Below are 25,763 nucleotides of genomic sequence, written 5' to 3' on the forward strand. Positions count from 1 at the left end.
AATTATGTTTCCTACAATTTATGTTCTATGATATTTTTTGATCAGAAGCGTAGTTTTCGTGATATATCGAGATATTTAAAAGTTCCGAAGCCGCACCAACATAATAGAGATACAGAAACACCGTGGCCCCTTTCTTTGAGATAACTCTGCACTATTGCGAGCTGTAAATGCCACTTCCAGCTTAGCTGTGCAGAAGAAGAACAACAAGAAGAAGAAATATCTCGAAATATGTCCGTCAGGCCCCTTCCCTTGAGATAAATCTGCAAATATCTCGGAAACGAAGCGAGCTATGGCAAAATGTTAAGAGACCGTTTTTGTAGAGAATTAAGTTTCCTACTTTTTATGTTCTATGATATTTTTTGATGAGACGCGTAGTTCTCGAGATATATCACGATATTTAAAAGTTCCGAAGCCGCACCAACATAATAGAGATACAGAAACACCGTGGCCCCTTTCTTTGAGATAACTCTGCACTATTGCGAGCTGCAAATGCCACTTCCAGCTTAGCTGTGCAGAAGGAGAACAACAAGAAGAAGAAATATCTCGAAATATGTCCGTCAGGCCCCTTCCCTTGAGATAAATCTGCAAATATCTCGGAAACGAAGAGAGCTATGGCAAAATGTTAAGAGACCTTTTTTGTAGAGAATTAAGTTTCCTACTTTTCATGTTCTATGATATTTTTTGATCAGATGCGTAGTTCTCGAGATATATCAAGATATTTAAAAGTTCCGAAGCAGCACCAACATAATAGAGATACAGAAACACCGTGGCCCCTTTCTTTGAGATAACTCTGCACTAGTGCGAGCCGCAAATGCCACTTCCAGCTTAGCTGTGCAGAAGAAGAACAACATGAAGAAGAAATATCTCGAAATATGTCCGTCAGGCCCCTTCCCTTGAGATAAATCTGCAAATATCTCGGAAACGAAGCGAGCTATGGCAAAATGTTAAGAGACCTTATTTGTAGAGAATTAAGTTTCCTACTTTTTACGTTCTATGATATTTTTTGATCAGATGCGTAGTTCTCGAGATATATCAAGATATTTAAAAGTTCCGAAACCGCACCAACATAATAGAGATACAGAAACACCGTGGCCCCTTTCTTTGAGATATCTCTGCACTATTGCGAGCTGCAAATGCCACTTCCAGCTTAGCTGTGCAGAAGAAGAACAACAAGAAGAAGAAATATCTCGAAATATGTCCGTCAGGCCCCTTCCCTTGACATAAATCTGCAAATATCTCGGAAACGAAGCGAGCTATGGCAAAATGTTAAGAGACCTTATTTGTAGAGAATTAAGTTTCCTACTTCTTACGTTCTATGATATTTTTTGATCAGATGCGTAGTTCTCGAGATATATCAAGATATTTAAAAGTTCCGAAGCCGCACCAACATAATAGAGATACAGAAATACCGTGGCCCCTTTCTTTGAGATAACTCTGCACTATTGCGAGCTGTAAATGCCACTTCCAGCTTAGCGGTGCAGAAGAAGAACAACAAGAAGAAGAAATATCTCGAAATATGTCCGTCAGGCCCCTTCCCTTGAGATATATCTGCAAATATCTCGGAAACGAAGCGAGCTATGGCAAAATGTTAAGAGACCTTATTTGTAGAGAATTAAGTTTCCTACTTTTTACGTTCTATGATATTTTTTGATCAGATGCGTAGTTCTCGAGATATATCAAGATATTTAAAAGTTCCGAAGCCGCACCAACATAATAGAGATACAGAAACACCGTGGCCCCTTTCTTTGAGATAACTCTGCACTATTGCGAGCTGCAAATGCCACTTCCAGCTTAGCTGTGCAGAAGAAGAACAACAAGAAGAAGAAATATCTCGAAATATGTCCGTTAGGCCCCTTCCCTTGAGATAAATCTGCAAATATCTCGGAAACGAAGCGAGCTATGGCAAAATGTTAAGAGACCTTTTTTGTAGAGAATTAAGTTTCCTACTTTTTATGTTCTATGATATTTTTTGATCAGATGCGTAGTTCTCGAGATATATCAAGATATTTAAAAGTTCCGAAGCCGCACCAACATAATAGAGATACAGAAACACCGTGGCCCCTTTCTTTGAGATAACTCTGCACTATTGCGAGCTGCAAATGCCACTTCCAGCTTAGCTGTGCAGAAGGAGAACAACAAGAAGAAGAAATATCTCGAAATATGTCCGTCAGGCCCCTTCCCTTGAGATAAATCTGCAAATATCTCGGAAACGAAGAGAGCTATGGCAAAATGTTAAGAGACCTTTTTTGTAGAGAATTAAGTTTCCTACTTTTCATGTTCTATGATATTTTTTGATCAGATGCGTAGTTCTCGAGATATATCAAGATATTTAAAAGTTCCGAAGCCGCACCAACATAATAGAGATACAGAAACACTGTGGCCCCTTTCTTTGAGATAACTCTGCACTAGTGCGAGCCGCAAATGCCACTTCCAGCTTAGCTGTGCAGAAGAAGAACAACAAGAAGAAGAAATATCTCGAAATATGTCCGTCAGGCCCCTTCCCTTGAGATATATCTGCAAATATCTCGGAAACGAAGCGAGCTATGGCAAAATGGTAAGAGACCTTTTTTGTAGAGAATTATGTTTCCTACTTTTTATGTTCTATGATATTTTTTGATCAGACCCGTAGTTCTCGAGATATATCAAGATATTTAAAAGTTCCGAAGCCGCACCAACATAATAGAGATACAGAAACACCGTGGCCCCTTTCTTTGAGATATCCCTGCACTATTGCGAGCTGCAAATGCCACTTCCAGCTTATCTGTGCAGAAGAAGAACAACAAGAAGAAGAAATATCTCGAAATATGTCCGTCAGGCCCCTTCCCTTGACATAAATCTGCAAATATCTCGGAAACGAAGCGAGCTATGGCAAAATGTTAAGAGACCTTATTTGTAGAGAATTAAGTTTCCTACTTTTTACGTTCTATGATATTTTTTGATCAGATGCGTAGTTCTCGAGATATATCAAGATATTTAAAAGTTCCGAAACCGCACCAACATAATAGAGATACAGAAACACCGTGGCCCCTTTCTTTGAGATATCTCTGCACTATTGCGAGCTGCAAATGCCACTTCCAGCTTAGCTGTGCAGAAGAAGAACAACAAGAAGAAGAAATATCTCGAAATATGTCCGTCAGGCCCCTTCCCTTGACATAAATCTGCAAATATCTCGGAAACGAAGCGAGCTATGGCAAAATGTTAAGAGACCTTATTTGTAGAGAATTAAGTTTCCTACTTCTTACGTTCTATGATATTTTTTGATCAGATGCGTAGTTCTCGAGATATATCAAGATATTTAAAAGTTCCGAAGCCGCACCAACATAATAGAGATACAGAAATACCGTGGCCCCTTTCTTTGAGATAACTCTGCACTATTGCGAGCTGTAAATGCCACTTCCAGCTTAGCGGTACAGAAGAAGAACAACAAGAAGAAGAAATATCTCGAAATATGTCCGTCAGGCCCCTTCCCTTGAGATATATCTGCAAATATCTCGGAAACGAAGCGAGCTATGGCAAAATGTTAAGAGACCTTATTTGTAGAGAATTAAGTTTCCTACTTTTTACGTTCTATGATATTTTTTGATCAGATGCGTAGTTCTCGAGATATATCAAGATATTTAAAAGTTCCGAAGCCGCACCAACATAATAGAGATACAGAAACACCGTGGCCCCTTTCTTTGAGATAACTCTGCACTATTGCGAGCTGCAAATGCCACTTCCAGCTTAGCTGTGCAGAAGGAGAACAACAAGAAGAAGAAATATCTCGAAATATGTCCGTCAGGCCCCTTCCCTTGAGATAAATCTGCAAATATCTCGGAAACGAAGAGAGCTATGGCAAAATGTTAAGAGACCTTTTTTGTAGAGAATTAAGTTTCCTACTTTTCATGTTCTATGATATTTTTTGATCAGATGCGTAGTTCTCGAGATATATCAAGATATTTAAAAGTTCCGAAGCCGCACCAACATAATAGAGATACAGAAACACTGTGGCCTCTTTCTTTGAGATAACTCTGCACTAGTGCGAGCCGCAAATGCCACTTCCAGCTTAGCTGTGCAGAAGAAGAACAACAAGAAGAAGAAATATCTCGAAATATGTCCGTCAGGCCCCTTCCCTTGAGATATATCTGCAAATATCTCGGAAACGAAGCGAGCTATGGCAAAATGGTAAGAGACCTTTTTTGTAGAGAATTATGTTTCCTACTTTTTATGTTCTATGATATTTTTTGATCAGACCCGTAGTTCTCGAGATATATCAAGATATTTAAAAGTTCCGAAGCCGCACCAACATAATAGAGATACAGAAACACCGTGGCCCCTTTCTTTGAGATATCCCTGCACTATTGCGAGCTGCAAATGCCACTTCCAGCTTATCTGTGCAGAAGAAGAACAACAAGAAGAAGAAATATCTCTAAATATGTCCGTCAGGCCCCTTCCCTTGACATAAATCTGCAAATATCTCGGAAACGAAGCGAGCTATGGCAAAATGTTAAGAGACCTTATTTGTAGAGAATTAAGTTTCCTACTTTTTACGTTCTATGATATTTTTTGATCAGATGCGTAGTTCTCGAGATATATCAAGATATTTAAAAGTTCCGAAACCGCACCAACATAATAGAGATACAGAAACACCGTGGCCCCTTTCTTTGAGATATCTCTGCACTATTGCGAGCTGCAAATGCCACTTCCAGCTTAGCTGTGCAGAAGAAGAACAACAAGAAGAAGAAATATCTCGAAATATGTCCGTCAGGCCCCTTCCCTTGACATAAATCTGCAAATATCTCGGAAACGAAGCGAGCTATGGCAAAATGTTAAGAGACCTTATTTGTAGAGAATTAAGTTTCCTACTTCTTACGTTCTATGATATTTTTTGATCAGATGCGTAGTTCTCGAGATATATCAAGATATTTAAAAGTTCCGAAGCCGCACCAACATAATAGAGATACAGAAATACCGTGGCCCCTTTCTTTGAGATAACTCTGCACTATTGCGAGCTGTAAATGCCACTTCCAGCTTAGCGGTACAGAAGAAGAACAACAAGAAGAAGAAATATCTCGAAATATGTCCGTCAGGCCCCTTCCCTTGAGATATATCTGCAAATATCTCGGAAACGAAGCGAGCTATGGCAAAATGTTAAGAGACCTTATTTGTAGAGAATTAAGTTTCCTACTTTTTACGTTCTATGATATTTTTTGATCAGATGCGTAGTTCTCGAGATATATCAAGATATTTAAAAGTTCCGAAGCCGCACCAACATAATAGAGATACAGAAACACCGTGGCCCCTTTCTTTGAGATAACTCTGCACTATTGCGAGCTGCAAATGCCACTTCCAGCTTAGCTGTGCAGAAGGAGAACAACAAGAAGAAGAAATATCTCGAAATATGTCCGTCAGGCCCCTTCCCTTGAGATAAATCTGCAAATATCTCGGAAACGAAGAGAGCTATGGCAAAATGTTAAGAGACCTTTTTTGTAGAGAATTAAGTTTCCTACTTTTCATGTTCTATGATATTTTTTGATCAGATGCGTAGTTCTCGAGATATATCAAGATATTTAAAAGTTCCGAAGCCGCACCAACATAATAGAGATACAGAAACACTGTGGCCTCTTTCTTTGAGATAACTCTGCACTAGTGCGAGCCGCAAATGCCACTTCCAGCTTAGCTGTGCAGAAGAAGAACAACAAGAAGAAGAAATATCTCGAAATATGTCCGTCAGGCCCCTTCCCTTGAGATATATCTGCAAATATCTCGGAAACGAAGCGAGCTATGGCAAAATGGTAAGAGACCTTTTTTGTAGAGAATTATGTTTCCTACTTTTTATGTTCTATGATATTTTTTGATCAGACCCGTAGTTCTCGAGATATATCAAGATATTTAAAAGTTCCGAAGCCGCACCAACATAATAGAGATACAGAAACACCGTGGCCCCTTTCTTTGAGATATCCCTGCACTATTGCGAGCTGCAAATGCCACTTCCAGCTTATCTGTGCAGAAGAAGAACAACAAGAAGAAGAAATATCTCTAAATATGTCCGTCAGGCCCCTTCCCTTGACATAAATCTGCAAATATCTCGGAAACGAAGCGAGCTATGGCAAAATGTTAAGAGACCTTATTTGTAGAGAATTAAGTTTCCTACTTTTTACGTTCTATGATATTTTTTGATCAGATGCGTAGTTCTCGAGATATATCAAGATATTTAAAAGTTCCGAAACCGCACCAACATAATAGAGATACAGAAACACCGTGGCCCCTTTCTTTGAGATATCTCTGCACTATTGCGAGCTGCAAATGCCACTTCCAGCTTAGCTGTGCAGAAGAAGAACAACAAGAAGAAGAAATATCTCGAAATATGTCCGTCAGGCCAGTTCCTTTGAGCTGAATCTGCAAATATCTCGGAAACGAAGCGAGCTATGGCAAAATGTTAAGAGACGTTTATTGTAGAGAATTATATTTCCTACAATTTATGTTCTATGATATTTTTTGATCAGAAGCGTAGTTTTCGAGATATATCGAGATATTTAAAAGTTCCGAAGCCGCACCAACATAATAAAGATCCAGAAACACCGTGGCCCCTTTCTTGGAGATAACTGTGCACTAGTGCGAGCCGCAAATGCCACTTCCAGCTTAGCTGTGCAGAAGAAGAACAACAAGAAGAAGAAATATCTCGAAATATGTCCGTCAGGCCCCTTCCCTTGAGATAAATCTGCAAATATCTCGGAAACGAAGCGAGCTATGGCAAAATGTTAAGAGACCGTTTTTGTAGAGAATTAAGTTTCCTACTTTTTATGTTCTATGATATTTTTTGATCAGACGCGTAGTTCTCGAGATATATCAAGATATTTAAAAGTTCCGAAGCCGCACCAACATAATAGAGATACAGAAACACCGTGGCCCCTTTCTTTGAGATAACTGTGCACTAGTGCGAGCCGCAAATGCCACTTCCAGCTTAGCTGTGCAGAAGAAGAACAACAAGAAGAAGAAATATCTCGAAATATGTCCGTCAGGCCCCTTCCCTTGAGATAAATCTGCAAATATCTCGGAAACGAAGCGAGCTATGGCAAAATGTTAAGAGACCGTTTTTGTAGAGAATTAAGTTTCCTACTTTTTATGTTCTATGATATTTTTTGATCAGACGCGTAGTTCTCGAGATATATCAAGATATTTAAAAGTTCCGAAGCCGCACCAACATAATAGAGATACAGAAACACCGTGGCCCCTTTCTTTGAGACAACTCTGCACTATTGCGAGCTGCAAATGCCACTTCCAGCTTAGCTGTGCAGAAGAAGAACAACAAGAAGAAGAAATATCTCGAAATATGTCCGTCAGGCCCCTTCCCTTGAGATAAATCTGCAAATATCTCGGAAACGAAGAGAGCTATGGCAAAATGTTAAGAGACCTTTTTTGTAGAGAATTAAGTTTCCTACTTTTCATGTTCTATGATATTTTTTGATCAGATGCGTAGTTCTCGAGATATATCAAGATATTCAAAAGTTCCGAAGCCGCACCAACATAATAGAGATACAGAAACACCGTGGCCCCTTTCTTTGAGATAACTCTGCACTAGTGCGAGCCGCAAATGCCACTTCCAGCTTAGCTGTGCAGAAGAAGAACAACAAGAAGAAGAAATATCTCGAAATATGTCCGTCAGGCCAGTTCCTTTGAGCTGAATCTGCAAATATCTCGGAAACGAAGCGAGCTATGGCAAAATGTTAAGAGACGTTTTTTATAGAGAATTATGGTTCCTACAATTTATGTTCTATGATATTTTTTGATCAGAAGCGTAGCTTTCGAGATATATCGAGATATTTAAAAGTTCCGAAGCCGCACCAACATAATAGGGATACAGAAACACCGTGGCCCCTTTCTTTGAGATAACTCTGCACTAGTGCGAGCCGCAAATGCCACTTCCAGCTTAGCTGTGCAGAAGAAGAACAACAAGAAGAAGAAATATCTCGAAATATGTCCGTCAGGCCCCTTCCCTTGAGATATATCTGCAAATATCTCGGAAAAGAAGCGAGCTATGGCAAAATGTTAAGAGACCTTTTTTGTAGAGAATTATGCTTCCTACAATTTATGTTCTATGATATTTTTTGATCAGAAGCGTAGTTTTCGAGATACATCGAGATATTTAAAAGTTCCGAAGCCACACCAACATAATAGAGATACAGAAACACCGTGGCCCCTTTCTTTGAGATAACTCTGCACTAGTGCGAGCCGCAAATGCCAGTTCCAGCTTAGCTGTGCAGAAGAAGAACAACAAGAAGAAGAAATATCTCGAAATATGTCCGTCAGGCCCCTTCCCTTGAGATAAATCTGCAAATATCTCGGAAACGAAGCGAGCTATTGCAAAATGTTAAGAGACCTTTTTTGTAGAGAATTAAGTTTCCTACTTTTTATGTTGTATGATATTTTTTGATCAGATGCGTAGTTCTCGAGATATATCAAGATATTTAAAAGTTCCGAAGCCGCACCAACATAATAGAGATACAGAAACACCGTGGCCCCTTTCTTTGAGATAACTCTGCACTATTGCGAGCTGCAAATGCCACTTCCAGCTTAGCTGTGCAGAGGAAGAACAACAAGAAGAAGAAATATCTCGAAATATGTCCGTCAGGACAGTTCCTTTGAGCTGAATCTGCAAATATCTCGGAAACGAAGCGAGCTATGGCAAAATGTTAAGAGACGTTTTTTGTAGAGAATTATGTTTCCTACAATTTATGTTCTATGATATTTTTTGATCAGAAGCGTAGTTTTCGAGATATATCGAGATATTTAAAAGTTCCGAAGCCGCACCAACATAATAGGGATACAGAAACACCGTGGCCCCTTTCCTTGAGATAACTCTGCACTAGTGCGAGCCGCAAATGCCACTTCCAGCTTAGCTGTGCAGAAGAAGAACAACAAGAAGAAGAAATATCTCGAAATATGTCCGTCAGGCCCCTTCCCTTGAGATAAATCTGCAAATATCTCGGAAACGAAGCGAGCTATGGCGAAATGTTAAGAGACCTTTTTTGTAGAGAATTAAGTTTCCTACTTTTCATGTTCTATGATATTTTTTGATCAGATGCGTAGTTCTCGAGATATATCAAGATATTTAAAAGTTCCGAAGCCGCACCAACATAATAGAGATACAGAAACACCGTGGCCCCTTTCTTTGAGATAACTCTGCACGATTGCGAGCTGTAAATGCCACTTCCAGCTTAGCTGTGCAGAAGAAGGACAACAAGAAGAAGAAATATCTCGAAATATGTCCGTCAGGCCCCTTCCCTTGAGATAAATCTGCAAATATCTCGGAAACGAAGCGAGCTATGGCGAAATGTTCAGAGACCTTTTTTGTAGAGAATTAAGTTTCCTACTTTTTATGTTCTATGATATTTTTTGATCAGATGCGTAGTTCTCGAGATATATCAAGATATTTAAAAGTTCCGAAGCCGCACCAACATAATAGAGATACAGAAACACCGTGGCCCCTTTCTTTGAGATAACTCTGCACTATTGCGAGCTGCAAATGCCACTTCCAGCTTAGCTGTGCAGAGGAAGAACAACAAGAAGAAGAAATATCTCGAAATATGGCCGTCAGGCCAGTTCCTTTGAGCTGAATCTGCAAATATCTCGGAAACGAAGCGAGCTATGGCAAAATGTTAAGAGACGTTTTTTGTAGAGAATTATGTTTCCTACAATTTATGTTCTATGATATTTTTTGATCAGAAGCGTAGTTTTCGAGATATATCAAGATATTTAAAAGTTCCGAAGCCGCACCAACATAATAGAGATACAGAAACACCGTGGCCCCTTTCTTTGAGATAACTCTGCACTATTGCGAGCTGTAAATGCCACTTCCAGCTTAGCTGTGCAGAAGAAGAACAACAAGAAGAAGAAATATCTCGAAATATGTCCGTCAGGGCCCTTCCCTTGAGATATATCTGCAAATATCTCGGAAAAGAAGCGAGCTATGGCAAAATGTTAAGAGACCTTTTTTGTAGAGAATTATGCTTCCTACAATTTATGTTCTATGATATTTTTTGATCAGAAGCGTAGTTTTCGAGATACATCGAGATATTTAAAAGTTCCGAAGCCACACCAACATAATAGAGATACAGAAACACCGTGGCCCCTTTCTTTGAGATAACTCTGCACTATTGCGAGCTGCAAATGCCACTTCCAGCTTAGCTGTGCAGAAGAAGAACATCAAGAAGAAGAAATGTCTCGAAATATGTCCGTCAGGCCCCTTCCCCTGAGATAAATCTGCAAATATCTCGGAAACGAAGAGAGCTATGGCAAAATGTTAAGAGACCTTTTTTGTAGAGAATTAAGTTTCCTACTTTTTATGTTCTACGATATTTTTTGATCTGATGCGTAGTTCTCGAGATATATCAAGATATTTAAAAGTTCCGAAGCCGCACCAACATAATAGAGATACAGAAACACCGTGGCCCCTTTCTTTGAGATAACTCTGCACTATTGCGAGCTGTAAATGCCACTTCCAGCTTAGCTGTGCAGAAGAAGAACAACAAGAAGAAGACATATCTCGAAATATGTCCGTCAGGCCCCTTCCCTTGAGATATATCTGCAAATATCTCGGAAACGAAGCGAGCTATGGCATAATGTTAAGAGACCTTTTTTGTAGAGAATTATGTTTCCTACAATTTATGTTCTATGATATTTTTTGATCAGAAGCGTAGTTTTCGAGATAGATCGAGATATTTAAAAGTTCCGAAGCCACACCAACATAATAGAGATACAGAAACACCGTGGCCCCTTTCTTTGAGATAACTCTGCACTAGTGCGAGCCGCAAATGCCAGTTCCAGCTTAGCTGTGCAGAAGAAGAACAACAAGAAGAAGAAATATCTCGAAATATGTCCGTCAGGCCCCTTCCCTTGAGATATATCTGCAAATATCTCGGAAACGAAGCGAGCTATGGCAAAATGTTAAGAGACCTTTTTTGTAGAGAATTATGTTTCCTACAATTTATGTTCTATGATATTTTTTGATCAGAAGCGTAGTTTTCGAGATATATCGAGATATTTAAAAGTTCCGAAGCCGCACCAACATAATAGAGATACAGAAACACCGTGGCCCCTCTCTTTGAGATAACTCTGCACTACTGCGAGCTGGAAATGCCGCTTCCAGTTTGGCTGTGCAGAAGAAGAACAACAAGAAGAAGAAATATCTCGAAATATGTCCGTTAGGCCCCTTCCCTTGAGATAAATCTGCAAATATCTCGGAAACGAAGCGAGCTATGGCAAAATGTTAAGAGACCTCTTTTGTAGAGAATTAAGCTTCCTACTTTTTATGTTCTATGATATTTTTTGATCAGATGCGTAGTTCTCGAGATGTATCAAGATATTTAAAAGTTCCGAAGCTGCACCAACATAATAGAGATACAGAAACACCGTGGCCCCTTTCTTTGAGATAACTCTGCACTATTGCGCGCTGTAAATGCCACTTCCAGCTTAGCTGTGCAGAAGAAGAACAACAAGAAGAAGAAATATCCCGAAATATGTCCGTCAGGCCCCTTCCCTTGAGATATATCTGCAAATATCTCGGAAACGAAGCGAGCTATGACAAAATGTTGAGAGACCTTTTTTGTAGAGAATTATGTTTCCTACAATTTATGTTCTATGATATTTTTTGATCAGAAGCGTAGTTTTCGAGATATATCGAGATATTTAAAAGTTCCGAAGCCGCACCAACATAATAGAGATACAGAAACACCGTGGCCCCTTTCTTTGAGATAACTCTGCACTAGTGCGAGCCGCAAATGCCACTTCCAGCTTAGCTGTGCAGCAGAAGAACAACAAGAAGAAGAAATATCTCGAAATATGTCCGTCAGGCCCCTTCCCTTGAGATAAATCTGCAAATATCTCGGAAACGAAGCGAGCTATGGCAAAATGTTAAGAGACCTTTTTTGTAGAGAATTCTGTTTCCTACAATTTATGTTCTATGATATTTTTTGATCAGAAGCGTAGTTTTCGAGATATATCGAGATATTTAAAAGTTCCGAAGCCGCACCAACATAATAGGGATACAGAAACACCGTGGCCCCTTTCTTTGAGACAACTCTGCACTAGTGCGAGCCGCAAATGCCACTTCCAGCTTAGCTGTGCAGAAGAAGAACAACAAGAAGAAGAAATATCTCGAAATATGTCCGTCAGGCCCCTTCCCCTGAGATAAATCTGCAAATATCTCGGAAACGAAGAGAGCTATGGCAAAATGTTAAGAGACCTTTTTTGTAGAGAATTAAGTTTCCTACTTTTTATGTTCTATGATATTTTTTGATCTGATGCGTAGTTCTCGAGATATATCAAGATATTTAAAAGTTCCGAAGCCGCACCAACATAATAGAGATACAGAAACACCGTGGCCCCTTTCTTTGAGATAACTCTGCACTATTGCGAGCTGTAAATGCCACTTCCAGCTTAGCTGTGCAGAAGAAGAACAACAAGAAGAAGACATATCTCGAAATATGTCCGTCAGGCCCCTTCCCTTGAGATATATCTGCAAATATCTCGGAAACGAAGCGAGCTATGGCAAAATGTTAAGAGACCTTTTTTGTAGAGAATTATGTTTCCTACTTTTTATGTTGTATGATATTTTTTGATCAGATGCGTAGTTCTCGAGATATATCAAGATATTTAAAAGTTCCGAAGCCGCACCAACATAATAGAGATACAGAAACACCGTGGCCCCTTTCTTTGAGATAACTCTGCACTATTGCGAGCTGCAAATGCCACTTCCAGCTTAGCTGTGCAGAGGAAGAACAACAAGAACAAGAAATATCTCGAAATATGTCCGTCAGGCCAGTTCCTTTGAGCTGAATCTGCAAATATCTCGGAAACGAAGCGAGCTATGGCAAAATGTTAAGAGACGTTTTTTGTAGAGAATTATGTTTCCTACAATTTATGTTCTATGATATTTTTTGATCAGAAGCGTAGTTTTCGAGATATATCGAGATATTTAAAAGTTCCGAAGCCGCACCAACATAATAGGGATACAGAAACACCGTGGCCCCTTTCTTTGAGATAACTCTGCACTATTGCGAGCTGCAAATGCCACTTCCAGCTTAGCTGTGCAGAGGAAGAACAACAAGAAGTAGAAATATCTCGAAATATGTCCGTCAGGCCAGTTCCTTTGAGCTGAATCTGCAAATATCTCGGAAACGAAGCGAGCTATGGCAAAATGTTAAGAGACGTTTTTTGTAGAGAATTATGTTTCCTACAATTTATGTTCTATGATATTTTTTGATCAGAAGCGTAGTTTTCGAGATATATCGAGATATTTAAAAGTTCCGAAGCCGCACCAACATAATAGGGATACAGAAACACCGTGGCCCCTTTCTTTGAGATAACTCTGCACTAGTGCGAGCCGCAAATGCCACTTCCAGCTTAGCTGTGCAGAAGAAGAACAACAAGAAGAAGAAATATCTCGAAATATGTCCGTCAGGCCCCTTCCCTTGAGATAAATCTGCAAATATCTCGGAAACGAAGCGAGCTATGGCAAAATGTTAAGAGACCTTTTTTGTAGAGAATTAAGTTTCCTACTTTTTATGTTCTATGATATTTTTTGATGAGATGCGTAGATCTCGAGATATATCAAGATATTTAAAAGTTCCGAAGCCGCACCAACATCATAGAGATACAGAAACACCGTGGCCCCTTTCTTTGAGATAACTCTGCACTATTGCGAGCTGCAAATGCCACTTCCAGCTTAGCTGTGCAGAGGAAGAACAACAAGAAGTAGAAATATCTCGAAATATGTCCGTCAGGCCAGTTCCTTTGAGCTGAATCTGCAAATATCTCGGAAACGAAGCGAGCTATGGCAAAATGTTAAGAGACGTTTTTTATAGAGAATTATGTTTCCTACAATTTATGTTCTATGATATTTTTTGATCAGAAGCGTAGTTTTCGAGATATATCGAGATATTTAAAAGTTCCGAAGCCGCACCAACATAATAGGGATACAGAAACATCGTGGCCCCTTTCTTTGAGACAACTCTGCACTAGTGCGAGCCGCAAATGCCACTTCCAGCTTAGCTGTGCAGAAGAAGAACAACAAGAAGAAGAAATATCTCGAAATATGTCCGTCAGGCCCCTTCCCTTGAGATATATCTGCAAATATCTCGGAAACGAAGCGAGCTATGGCAAAATGTTAAGAGACCTTTTTTGTAGAGAATTAAGTTTCCTACTTTTTACGTTCTATGATGTTTTTTGATCAGATGCGTAGTTCTCGAGATATATCAAGATATTTAAAAGTTCCGAAGCCGCACCAACATAATAGAGATACAGAAACACCCTGGCCCCTTTCTTTGAGATAACTCTGCACTATTGCGAGCTGTAAATGCCACTTCCAGCTTAGCTGTGCAGAAGAAGAACAACAAGAAGAAGAAATATCTCGAAATATGTCCGTCAGGCCCCTTCCCTTGAGATATATCTGCAAATATCTCGGAAAAGAAGCGAGCTATGGCAAAATGTTAAGAGACCTTTTTTGTAGAGAATTATGCTTCCTACAATTTATGTTCTATGATATTTTTTGATCAGAAGCGTAGTTTTCGAGATACATCGAGATATTTAAAAGTTCCGAAGCCACACCAACATAATAGAGATACAGAAACACCGTGGCCCCTTTCTTTGAGATAACTCTGCACTAGTGCGAGCCGCAAATGCCAGTTCCAGCTTAGCTGTGTAGAAGAAGAACAACAAGAAGAAGAAATATCTCGAAATATGTCCGTCAGGCCCCTTCCCTTGAGATAAATCTGCAAATATCTCGGAAACGAAGCGAGCTATGGCAAAATGTTAAGAGACCTTTTTTGTAGAGAATTAAGTTTCCTACTTTTTATGTTGTATGATATTTTTTGATCAGATGCGTAGTTCTCGAGATATATCAAGATATTTAAAAGTTCCGAAGCCGCACCAACATAATAGAGATACAGAAACACCGTGGCCCCTTTCTTTGAGATAACTCTGCACTATTGCGAGCTGCAAATGCCACTTCCAGCTTAGCTGTGCAGAGGAAGAACAACAAGAACAAGAAATATCTCGAAATATGTCCGTCAGGCCAGTTCCTTTGAGCTGAATCTGCAAATATCTCGGAAACGAAGCGAGCTATGGCAAAATGTTAAGAGACGTTTTTTGTAGAGAATTAAGTTTCCTACTTTTCATGTTCTATGATATTTTTTGATCAGATGCGTAGTTCTCGAGATATATCAAGATATTTAAAAGTTCCGAAGCCGCACCAACATAATAGAGATACAGAAACACCGTGGCCCCTTTCTTTGAGATAACTCTGCACTATTGCGAGCTGCAAATGCCACTTCCAGCTTAGCTGTGCAGAGGAAGAACAACAAGAAGAAGAAATATCTCGAAATATGTCCGTCAGGCCAGTTCCTTTGAGGTGAATCTGCAAATATCTCGGAAACGAAGCGAGCTATGGCAAAATGTTAAGAGACGTTTTTTGTAGAGAATTATGTTTCCTACAATTTATGTTCTATGATATTTTTTGATCAGAAGCGTAGTTTTCGAGATATATCGAGATATTTAAAAGTTCCGAAGCCGCACCAACATAATAGGGATACAGAAACACCGTGGCCCCTTTCTTTGAGATAACTCTGCACTAGTGCGAGCTGCAAATGCCACTTCCAGCTTAGCTGTGCAGAGGAAGAACAACAAGAAGAAGAAATATCTCGAAATATGTCCGTCAGGCCCCTTCCCTTGAGATATATCTGCAAATATCTCGGAAACGAAGCGAGCTATGGCAAAATGTTAAGAGACCTTTTTTGTAGAGAATTATGCTTCCTACAATTTATGTTCTATGATATTTTTTGATCAGAAGCGTAGTTTTCGAGATACATCGAGATATTTAAAAGTTCCGAAGCCGCACCAACATAATAGAGATACAGAAACACCGTGGCCCCTTTCTTTGAGATAACTCTGCACTAGTGCGAGCCGCAAATGCCAGTTCCAGCTTAGCTGTGCAGAAGAAGAACAACAAGAAGAAGAAATATCTCGAAATATGTCCGTCAGGCCCCTTCCCTTGAGATAAATCTGCAAATATCTCGGAAACGAAGCGAGCTATGGCAAAATGTTAAGAGACCTTTTTTGTAGAGAATTAAGTTTCCTACTTTTTATGTTGTATGATATTTTTTGATCAGATGCGTAGTTCTCGAGATATATCAAGATATTTAAAAGTTCCGAAGCCGCACCAACATAATAGAGATACAGAGACACCGTGGCCCCTTTCTTTGAGATAACTCTGCACTATTGCGAGCTGCAAATGCCACTTCCAGCTTAGCTGTGCAGAGGAAGAACAACAAGAAGAAGAAATATCTCGAAATATGTCCGTCAGGCCAGTTCCTTTGAGCTGAATCGGCAAATATCTCGGAAACGAAGCGAGCTATGGCAAAATGTTAAGAGACGTTTTTTGTAGAGAATTATGTTTCCTACAATTTATGTTCTATGATATTTTTTGATCAGAAGCGTAGTTTTCGAGATATATCGAGATATTTAAAAGTTCCGAAGCCGCACCAACATAATAGGGATACAGAAACACCGTGGCCCCTTTCTTTGAGATAACTCTGCACTAGTGCGAGCCGCAAATGCCACTTCCAGCTTAGCTGTGCAGAAGAAGAACAACAAGAAGAAGAAATATCTCGAAATATGTCCGTCAGGCCCATTCCCTTGAGATAAATCTGCAAATATCTCGGAAACGAAGCGAGCTATGGCAAAATGTTAAGAGACCTTTTTTGTAGAGAATGAAGTTTCCTACTTTTTATGTTCTATGATATTTTTTGATCAGATGCGTAGTTCTCGAGATATATCAAGATATTTAAAAGTTCCGAAGCCGCACCAACATAATAGAGATACAGAAACACCGTGGCCCCTTTCTTTGAGATAACTCTGCACTATTGCGAGCTGCAAATGCCACTTCCAGCTTAGCTGTGCAGAGGAAGAACAACAAGAAGAAGAAATATCTCGAAATATGTCCGTCAGGCCAGTTCCTTTGAGCTGAATCTGCAAATATCTCGGAAACGAAGCGAGCTATGGCAAAATGTTAAGAGACCTTTTTTGTAGAGAATTAAGTTTCCTACTTTTTATGTTCTATGATATTTTTTGATCAGATGCGTAGTTCTCGAGATATATCAAGATATTTAAAAGTTCCGAAGCCGCACCAACATAATAGAGATACAGAAACACCGTGGCCCCTTTCTTTGAGATAACTCTGCACTATTGCGAGCTGCAAATGCCACTTCCAGCTTAGCTGTGCAGAGGAAGAACAACAAGAAGAAGAAATATCTCGAAATATGTCCGTCAGGCCAGTTCCTTTGAGCTGAATCTGCAAATATCTCGGAAACGAAGCGAGCTATGGCAAAATGTTGAGAGACGTTTTTTATAGAGAATTATGTTTCCTACAATTTATGTTCTATGATATTTTTTGATCAGAAGCGTAGTTTTCGAGATATATCGAGATATTTAAAAGTTCCGAAGCCGCACCAACATAATAGGGATACAGAAACACCGTGGCCCCTTTCTTTGAGATAACTCTGCACTAGTGCGAGCCGCAAATGCCACTTCCAGCTTAGCTGTGCAGAAGAAGAACAACAAGAAGAAGAAATATCTCGAAATATGTCCGTCAGGCCCATTCCCTTGAGATAAATCTGCAAATATCTCGGAAACGAAGCGAGCTATGGCAAAATGTTAAGAGACCTTTTTTGTAGAGAATTCTGTTTCCTACAATTTATGTTCTATGATATTTTTTGATCAGAAGCGTAGTTTTCGAGATATATCGAGATATTTAAAAGTTCCGAAGCCGCACCAACATAATAGAGATACAGAAACACCGTGGCCCCTTTCTTTGAGATAACTCTGCACTAGTGCGAGCCGCAAATGCCACGTCCAGCTTAGCTGTGCAGAAGAAGAACAACAAGAAGAAGAAATATCTCGAAATATGTCCGTCAGGCCCCTTCCCTTGAGATAAATCTGCAAATATCTCGGAAACGAAGCGAGCTATGGCAAAATGTTAAGAGACCTTTTTTGTAGAGAATGAAGTTTCCTACTTTTTATGTTCTATGATATTTTTTGATCAGATGCGTAGTTCTCGAGATATATCAAGATATTTAAAAGTTCCGAAGCCGCACCAACATAATAGAGATACAGAAACACCGTGGCCCCTTTCTTTGAGATAACTCTGCACTATTGCGAGCTGCAAATGCCACTTCCAGCTTAGCTGTGCAGAGGAAGAACAACAAGAAGAAGAAATATCTCGAAATATGTCCGTCAGGCCAGTTCCTTTGAGCTGAATCTGCAAATATCTCGGAAACGAAGCGAGCTATGGCAAAATGTTAAGAGACCTTTTTTGTAGAGAATTAAGTTTCCTACTTTTTATGTTCTATGATATTTTTTGATCAGATGCGTAGTTCTCGAGATATATCAAGATATTTAAAAGTTCCGAAGCCGCACCAACATAATAGAGATACAGAAACACCGTGGCCCCTTTCTTTGAGATAACTCTGCACTATTGCGAGCTGCAAATGCCACTTCCAGCTTAGCTGTGCAGAGGAAGAACAACAAGAAGAAGAAATATCTCGAAATATGTCCGTCAGGCCAGTTCCTTTGAGCTGAATCTGCAAATATCTCGGAAACGAAGCGAGCTATGGCAAAATGTTAAGAGACGTTTTTTATAGAGAATTATGTTTCCTACAATTTATGTTCTATGATATTTTTTGATCAGAAGCGTAGTTTTCGAGATATATCGAGATATTTAAAAGTTCCGAAGCCGCACCAACATAATAGGGATACAGAAACACCGTGGCCCCTTTCTTTGAGACAACTCTGCACTAGTGCGAGCCGCAAATGCCACTTCCAGCTTAGCTGTGCAGAAGAAGAACAACAAGAAGAAGAAATATCTCGAAATATGTCCGTCAGGCCCCTTCCCTTGAGATAAATCTGCAAATATCTCGGAAACGAAGCGAGCTATGGCAAAATGTTAAGAGACCTTTTTTGTAGAGAATTCTGTTTCCTACAATTTATGTTCTATGATATTTTTTGATCAGAAGCGTAGTTTTCGAGATATATCGAGATATTTAAAAGTTCCGAAGCCGCACCAACATAATAGAGATACAGAAACACCGTGGCCCCTTTCTTTGAGATAACTCTGCACTAGTGCGAGCCGCAAATGCCACGTCCAGCTTAGCTGTGCAGAAGAAGAACAACAAGAAGAAGAAATATCTCGAAATATGTCCGTCAGGCCCCTTCCCTTGAGATAAATCTGCAAATATCTCGGAAACGAAGCGAGCTATGGCAAAATGTTAAGAGACCTTTTTTGTAGAGAATGAAGTTTCCTACTTTTTATGTTCTATGATATTTTTTGATCAGATGCGTAGTTCTCGAGATATATCAAGATATTTAAAAGTTCCGAAGCCGCACCAACATAATAGAGATACAGAAACACCGTGGCCCCTTTCTTTGAGATAACTCTGCACTATTGCGAGCTGCAAATGCCACTTCCAGCTTAGCTGTGCAGAGGAAGAACAACAAGAAGAAGAAATATCTCGAAATATGTCCGTCAGGCCAGTTCCTTTGAGCTGAATCTGCAAATATCTCGGAAACGAAGCGAGCTATGGCAAAATGTTAAGAGACGTTTTTTATAGAGAATTATGTTTCCTACAATTTATGTTCTATGATATTTTTTGATCAGAAGCGTAGTTTTCGAGATATATCGAGATATTTAAAAGTTCCGAAGCCGCACCAACATAATAGGGATACAGAAACACCGTGGCCCCTTTCTTTGAGACAACTCTGCACTAGTGCGAGCCGCAAATGCCACTTCCAGCTTAGCTGTGCAGAAGAAGAACAACAAGAAGAAGAAATATCTCGAAATATGTCCGTCAGGCCCCTTCCCTTGAGATAAATCTGCAAATATCTCGGAAACGAAGCGAGCTATGGCGAAATGTTAAGAGACCTTTTTTGTAGAGAATTAAGTTTCCTACTTTTTATGTTCTATGATATTTTTTGATCAGATGCGTAGTTCTCGAGATATATCAAGATATTTAAAAGTTCCGAAGCCGCACCAACATAATAAGAGATACAGAAACACCGTGGCCCCTTTCTTTGAGATAACTCTGCACGATTGCGAGCTGTAAATGCCACTTCCAGCTTAGCTGTGCAGAAGAAGAACAACAAGAAGAAGAAATATCTCGAAATATGTCCGTCAGGCCCCTTCCCTTGAGATAAATCTGCAAATATCTCGGAAACGAAGCGAGCTATGGCGAAATGTTAAGAGACCTTTTTTGTAGAGAATTAAGTTTCCTACTTTTTATGTTCTATGATATTTTTTGATCAGATGCGTAGTTCTCGAGATATATCAAGATATTTAAAAGTTCCGAAGCCGCACCAACATAATAGAGATACAGAAACACCGTGGCCCCTTTCTTTGAGATAACTCTGCACTAGTGCGAGCCGCAAATGCCACTTCCAGCTTAGCTGTGCAGAAGAAGAACAACAAGAAGAAGAAATATCTCGAAATATGTCCGTCAGGCCCCTTCCCTTGAGATAAATCTGCAAATATCTCGGAAACGAAGCGAGCTATGGCAAAATCTTAAGAGACCTTTTTTGTAGAGAATTAAGTTTCCTACTTTTTATGTTCTATGATATTTTTTGATGAGATGCGTAGATCTCGAGATATATCAAGATATTTAAAAGTTCCGAAGCCGCACCAACATAATAGAGATACAGAAACACCGTGGCCCCTTTCTTTGAGATAACTCTGCACTATTGCGAGCTGCAAATGCCACTTCCAGCTTAGCTGTGCAGAGGAAGAACAACAAGAAGTAGAAATATCTCGAAATATGTCCGTCAGGCCAGTTCCTTTGAGCTGAATCTGCAAATATCTCGGAAACGAAGCGAGCTATGGCAAAATGTTAAGAGACGTCTTTTGTAGAGAATTATGTTTCCTACAATTTATGTTCTACGATATTTTTTGATCAGAAGCGTACTTTTCGAGATATATCGAGATATTTAAAAGTTCCGAAGCCGCACCAACATAATAGGGATACAGAAACACCGTGGCCCCTTTCTTTGAGATAACTCTGCACTAGTGCGAGCCGCAAATGCCACTTCCAGCTTAGCTGTGCAGAAGAAGAACAACAAGAAGAAGAAATATCTCGAAATATGTCCGTCAGGCCCCTTCCCTTGAGATATATCTGCAAATATCTCGGAAACGAAGCGAGCTATGGCAAAATGTTAACAGACCTTTTTTGTAGGGAACTCTGTTTCCTACAATTTATGTTCTATGATATTTTTTGATCAGAAGCGTAGTTTTCGAGATATATCGAGATATTTAAAAGTTCCGGAGCCGCACCAACATAATAGAGATACAGAAACACCGTGGCCCCTTTCTTTGAGATAACTCTGCACTAGTGCGAGCCGCAAATGCCACTTCCAGCTTAGCTGTGCAGAAGAAGAACAACAAGAAGAAGAAATATCTCGAAATATATCCGTCAGGCCCCTTCCCTTGAGATAAATCTGCAAATATCTCGGAAACGAAGCGAGCTATGGCAAAATGTTAAGAGACCTTTTTTGTAGAGAATTAAGTTTCCTACTTTTTATCTTCTATGATATTTTTTGATCAGATGCGTAGTTCTCGAGATATATCAAGATATTTAAAAGTTCCGAAGCCGCACCAACATAATAGAGATACAGAAACACCGTGGCCCCTTTCTTTGAGATAACTCTGCACTATTGCGAGCTGTAAATGCCACTTCCAGCTTAGCTGTGCAGAAGAAGAACAACAAGAAGAAGAAATATCTCGAAATATGTCCGTCAGGCCCCTTCCCTTGAGATATATCTGCAAATATCTCGGAAACGAAGCGAGCTATGGCAAAATGTTAAGAGACCTTTTTTGTAGAGAATTCTGTTTCCTACAATTTATGTTCTATGATATTTTTTGATCAGAAGCGTAGTTTTCGAGATATATCGAGATATTTAAAAGTTCCGAAGCCGCACCAACATAATAGGGATACAGAAACACCGTGGCCCCTTTCTTTGAGATAACTCTGCACTATTGCGAGCTGCAAATGCCACTTCCAGCTTAGCTGTGCAGAAGAAGAACAACAAGAATAAGAAATATTTCGAAATATGTCCGTCAGGCCCCTTCCCTTGAGATAAATCTGCAAATATCTCGGAAACGAAGCGAGCAACGGCAAAATGTTAAGAGACCTTTTTTGTAGAAAATTAGGTTTCCTACTTTTTATGTTCTATGATATTTTTCGATCAGAGGCGTAGTTCTCGAGATATATCAAGATATTTAAAAGTTCCGAAGCCGCACCAACATAATAGAGATACAGAAACACCGTGGCCCCTTTCTTTGAGATAACTCTGCACGATTGCGAGCTGGAAATGCCACTTCCAGTTTAGCTGTGCAGAAGAAAAACAACAAGAAGAAGAAATATCTCGAAATATGTCCATCAGGACCCTTCCCTTGAGATAAATCTGCAAATATCTCGGAAACGAAGCGAGCTATGGCAAAATGTTAGGAGACCTTTTTTGTAGAGAATTATGTTTCCTACAATTTATGTTCTATGATATTTTTTGATCAGAAGCGTAGTTTTCGAGATATATCGAGATATTTAAAAGTTCCGAAGCCGCACCAACATAATAGAGATACGGAAACACCGTGGCCCCTTTCTTTGGGATAACTCTGCACTATTGCGAGCTGGAAATGCCACTTCCAGTTTAGCTGTGCAGAAGAAGAACAACAAGAAGAAGAAATATCTCGAAATATGTCCGTCAGGACCCTTCCCTTGAGATAAATCTGCAAATATCTCGGAAACGAAGCGAGCTATTCCAAAACGTTAAGAGACCTTTTTTGTAGAGAATTAAGTTTCCTACTTTTTATGTTCTATGATATTTTTTGATCAGATGCGTAGTTCTCGAGATATATCAAGATATTTAAAAGCTCCGAAGCTGCACCAACATAATAGAGGTACAGAAACACCGTGGCCCCTTTCTTTGAGATAACTCTGCACTATTGCGAGCTGCAAATGCCACTTCCAGCTTAGCTGTGCAGAAGAAGAACAACAAGAAGAAGAAATATCTCGACATATGTCCCTCAGGCCCCTTCCCTTGAGATAAATCTGCAAATATCTCGGAAACCAAGCGAGCTATGGCAAAATGTTAAGAGACCTTATTTGTAGAGAATTAAGTTTCCTACTTTTTATGTTCTACGATATTTTTTGATCAGATGCGTAGTTCTCGAGATATATCAAGATATTTAAAAGTTCCGAAGCCGCACCAACATAATAGAGATACCGAAACACCGTGGCCCCTTTCTTTGAGATAACTCTGCACTATTGCGAGCTGCAAATGCCACTTCCAGCTTAGCTGTGCAGAAGAAGAACAACAAGAAGAAGAAATATCTCGAAATATGTCCGTCAGGCCCCTTCCCTTGAGATAAATCTGCAAATATCTCGGAAACGAAGCGAGCTATGGCAAAATCTTAAGAGACCTTTTTTGTAGAGAATTATGTTTCCTACAATTTACATTCTCTGATATTTTTTGATCAGAAGCGTAGTTTTCGAGATATATCGAGATATTTAAAAGTTCCGAAGCCGCACCAACATAATAGAGATACAGAAACACCGTGGCCCCTTTCTTTGAGATAACTCTGCACTATTGCGACCTGCAAATGCCACTTCCAGCTTAGCTGTGCAGAAGAAGAACAACAAGAAGAAGAAATATCTCGAAATATGTCCGTCAGGCCCCTTCCCTTGAGATAAATCTGCAAATATCTCGGAAACGAAGCGAGGTATGGCAAAATGTTAAGAGACCTTTTTTGTAGAGAATTATGTTTCCTCCAATTTATGTTCTATGATATTTTTTGATCAGAAGCGTAGTTTTCGAGATATATCGAGATATTTAAAAGTTCCGAAGCCGCACCAACATAATAGGGATACAGAAATACCGTGGCCCCTTTCTTTGAGATAACTCTGCACTAGTGCGAGCCGCAAATGCCACTTCCAGCTTAGCTGTGCAGAAGAAGAACAACAAGAAGAAGAAATATCTCGAAATATGTCCGTCAGGCCCCTTCCCTTGAGATAAATCTGCAAATATCTCGGAAACGAAGCGAGCTATGGCAAAATGTTAAGAGACCTTTTTTGTAGAGAATTAAGTTTCCTACTTTTTATCTTCTATGATATTTTTTGATCAGGTGCGTAGTTCTCGATATATATCAAGATATTTAAAAGTTCCGAAGCCGCACCAACATAATAGAGATACAGAAACACCGTGGCCCCTCTCTTTGAGATAACTCTGCACTATTGCGAGCTGGAAATGCCACTTCCAGTTTAGCTGTGCAGAAGAAGAACAACAAGAAGAAGAAATATCTCGAAATATGTCCGTTAGGCCCCTTCCCTTGAGATAAATCTGCAAATATCTCGGAAACTAAGCGAGCTATGGCAAAATGTTAAGAGACCTCTTTTGTAGAGAATTAAGTTTCCTACTTTTTATGTTCTATGATATTTTTTGATCAGATGCGTAGTTCTCGAGATATATCAAGATATTTAAAAGTTCCGAAGCCGCACCAACATAATAGAGATACAGAAACACCGTGGCCCCTTTCTTTGAGATAACTCTGCACTATTGCGAGCTGTAAATGCCACTTCCAGCTTAGCTGTGCAGAAGAAGAACAACAAGAAGAAGAAATATCTCGAAATATGTCCGTCAGGCCCCTTCCCTTGAGATATATCTGCAAATATCTCGGAAACGAAGCGAGCTATGACAAAATGTTAAGAGACCTTTTTTGTAGAGAATTATGTTTCCTACAATTTATGTTCTATGATATTTTTTGATCAGATGCGTTGTTCTCGAGATATATCAAGATATTTAAAAGCTCCGAAGCCGCACCAACATAATAGAGATACAGAAACACCGTGGCCCCTTTCTTTGAGATAACTCTGCACTATTGCGAGCTGTAAATGCCACTTCCAGCTTAGCTGTGCAGAAGAAGAACAACAAGAAGAAGAAATATCTCGAAATATGTCCGTCAGGCCCCTTCCCTTGAGATAAATCTGCAAATATCTCGGAAACGAAGCGAGCTATGGCAAAATGTTAAGAGACCTTTTTTGTAGAGAATTAAGTTTCCTACTTTTTATGTTCTATGATATTTTTCGATCAGATGCGTAGTTCTCGAGATATATCAAGATATTTAAAAGTTCCGAAGCCGCACCAACATAATAGAGATACAGAAACACCGTGGCCCCTTTCTTTGAGATAACTCTGCACTACTGCGAGCTGCAAATGCCACTTCCAGCTTAGCTGTGCAGAAGAAGAACATCAAGAAGAAGAAATATATCGAAATATGTCCGTCAGGCCCCTTCCCTTGGGATAAATCTGCAAATATCTCGGAAACGAAGCGAGCTATGGCAAAATGTTAAGAGACCTTTTTTGTAGAGAATTAAGTTTCCTACTTTTTATGTTCTATGATATTTTTTGATCAGATGCGTAGTTCTCGAGATATATCCAGATATTTAAAAGTTCCGAAGCGGCACCAACATAATAGAGATACAGAAACACCGTGGCCCCTTTCTTTGAGGTAACTCTGCACTATTGCGAGCTGCAAATGCCACTTCCAGCTTAGCTGTGCAGAAGAAGAACAACAAGAAGAAGAAATATCTCGAAATATGTCCCTCAGGCCCCTTCCCTTGAGATAAATCTGCAAATATCTCGGAAACCAAGCGAGCTATGGCAAAATGTTAAGAGACCTTTTTTGTAGAAAA

This window comes from Osmia lignaria, unplaced genomic scaffold (genome assembly GCF_051020975.1).
Source record: "Osmia lignaria lignaria isolate PbOS001 unplaced genomic scaffold, iyOsmLign1 scaffold0007, whole genome shotgun sequence".
NCBI classification, from domain to species: Eukaryota; Metazoa; Arthropoda; class Insecta; order Hymenoptera; family Megachilidae; genus Osmia; species Osmia lignaria.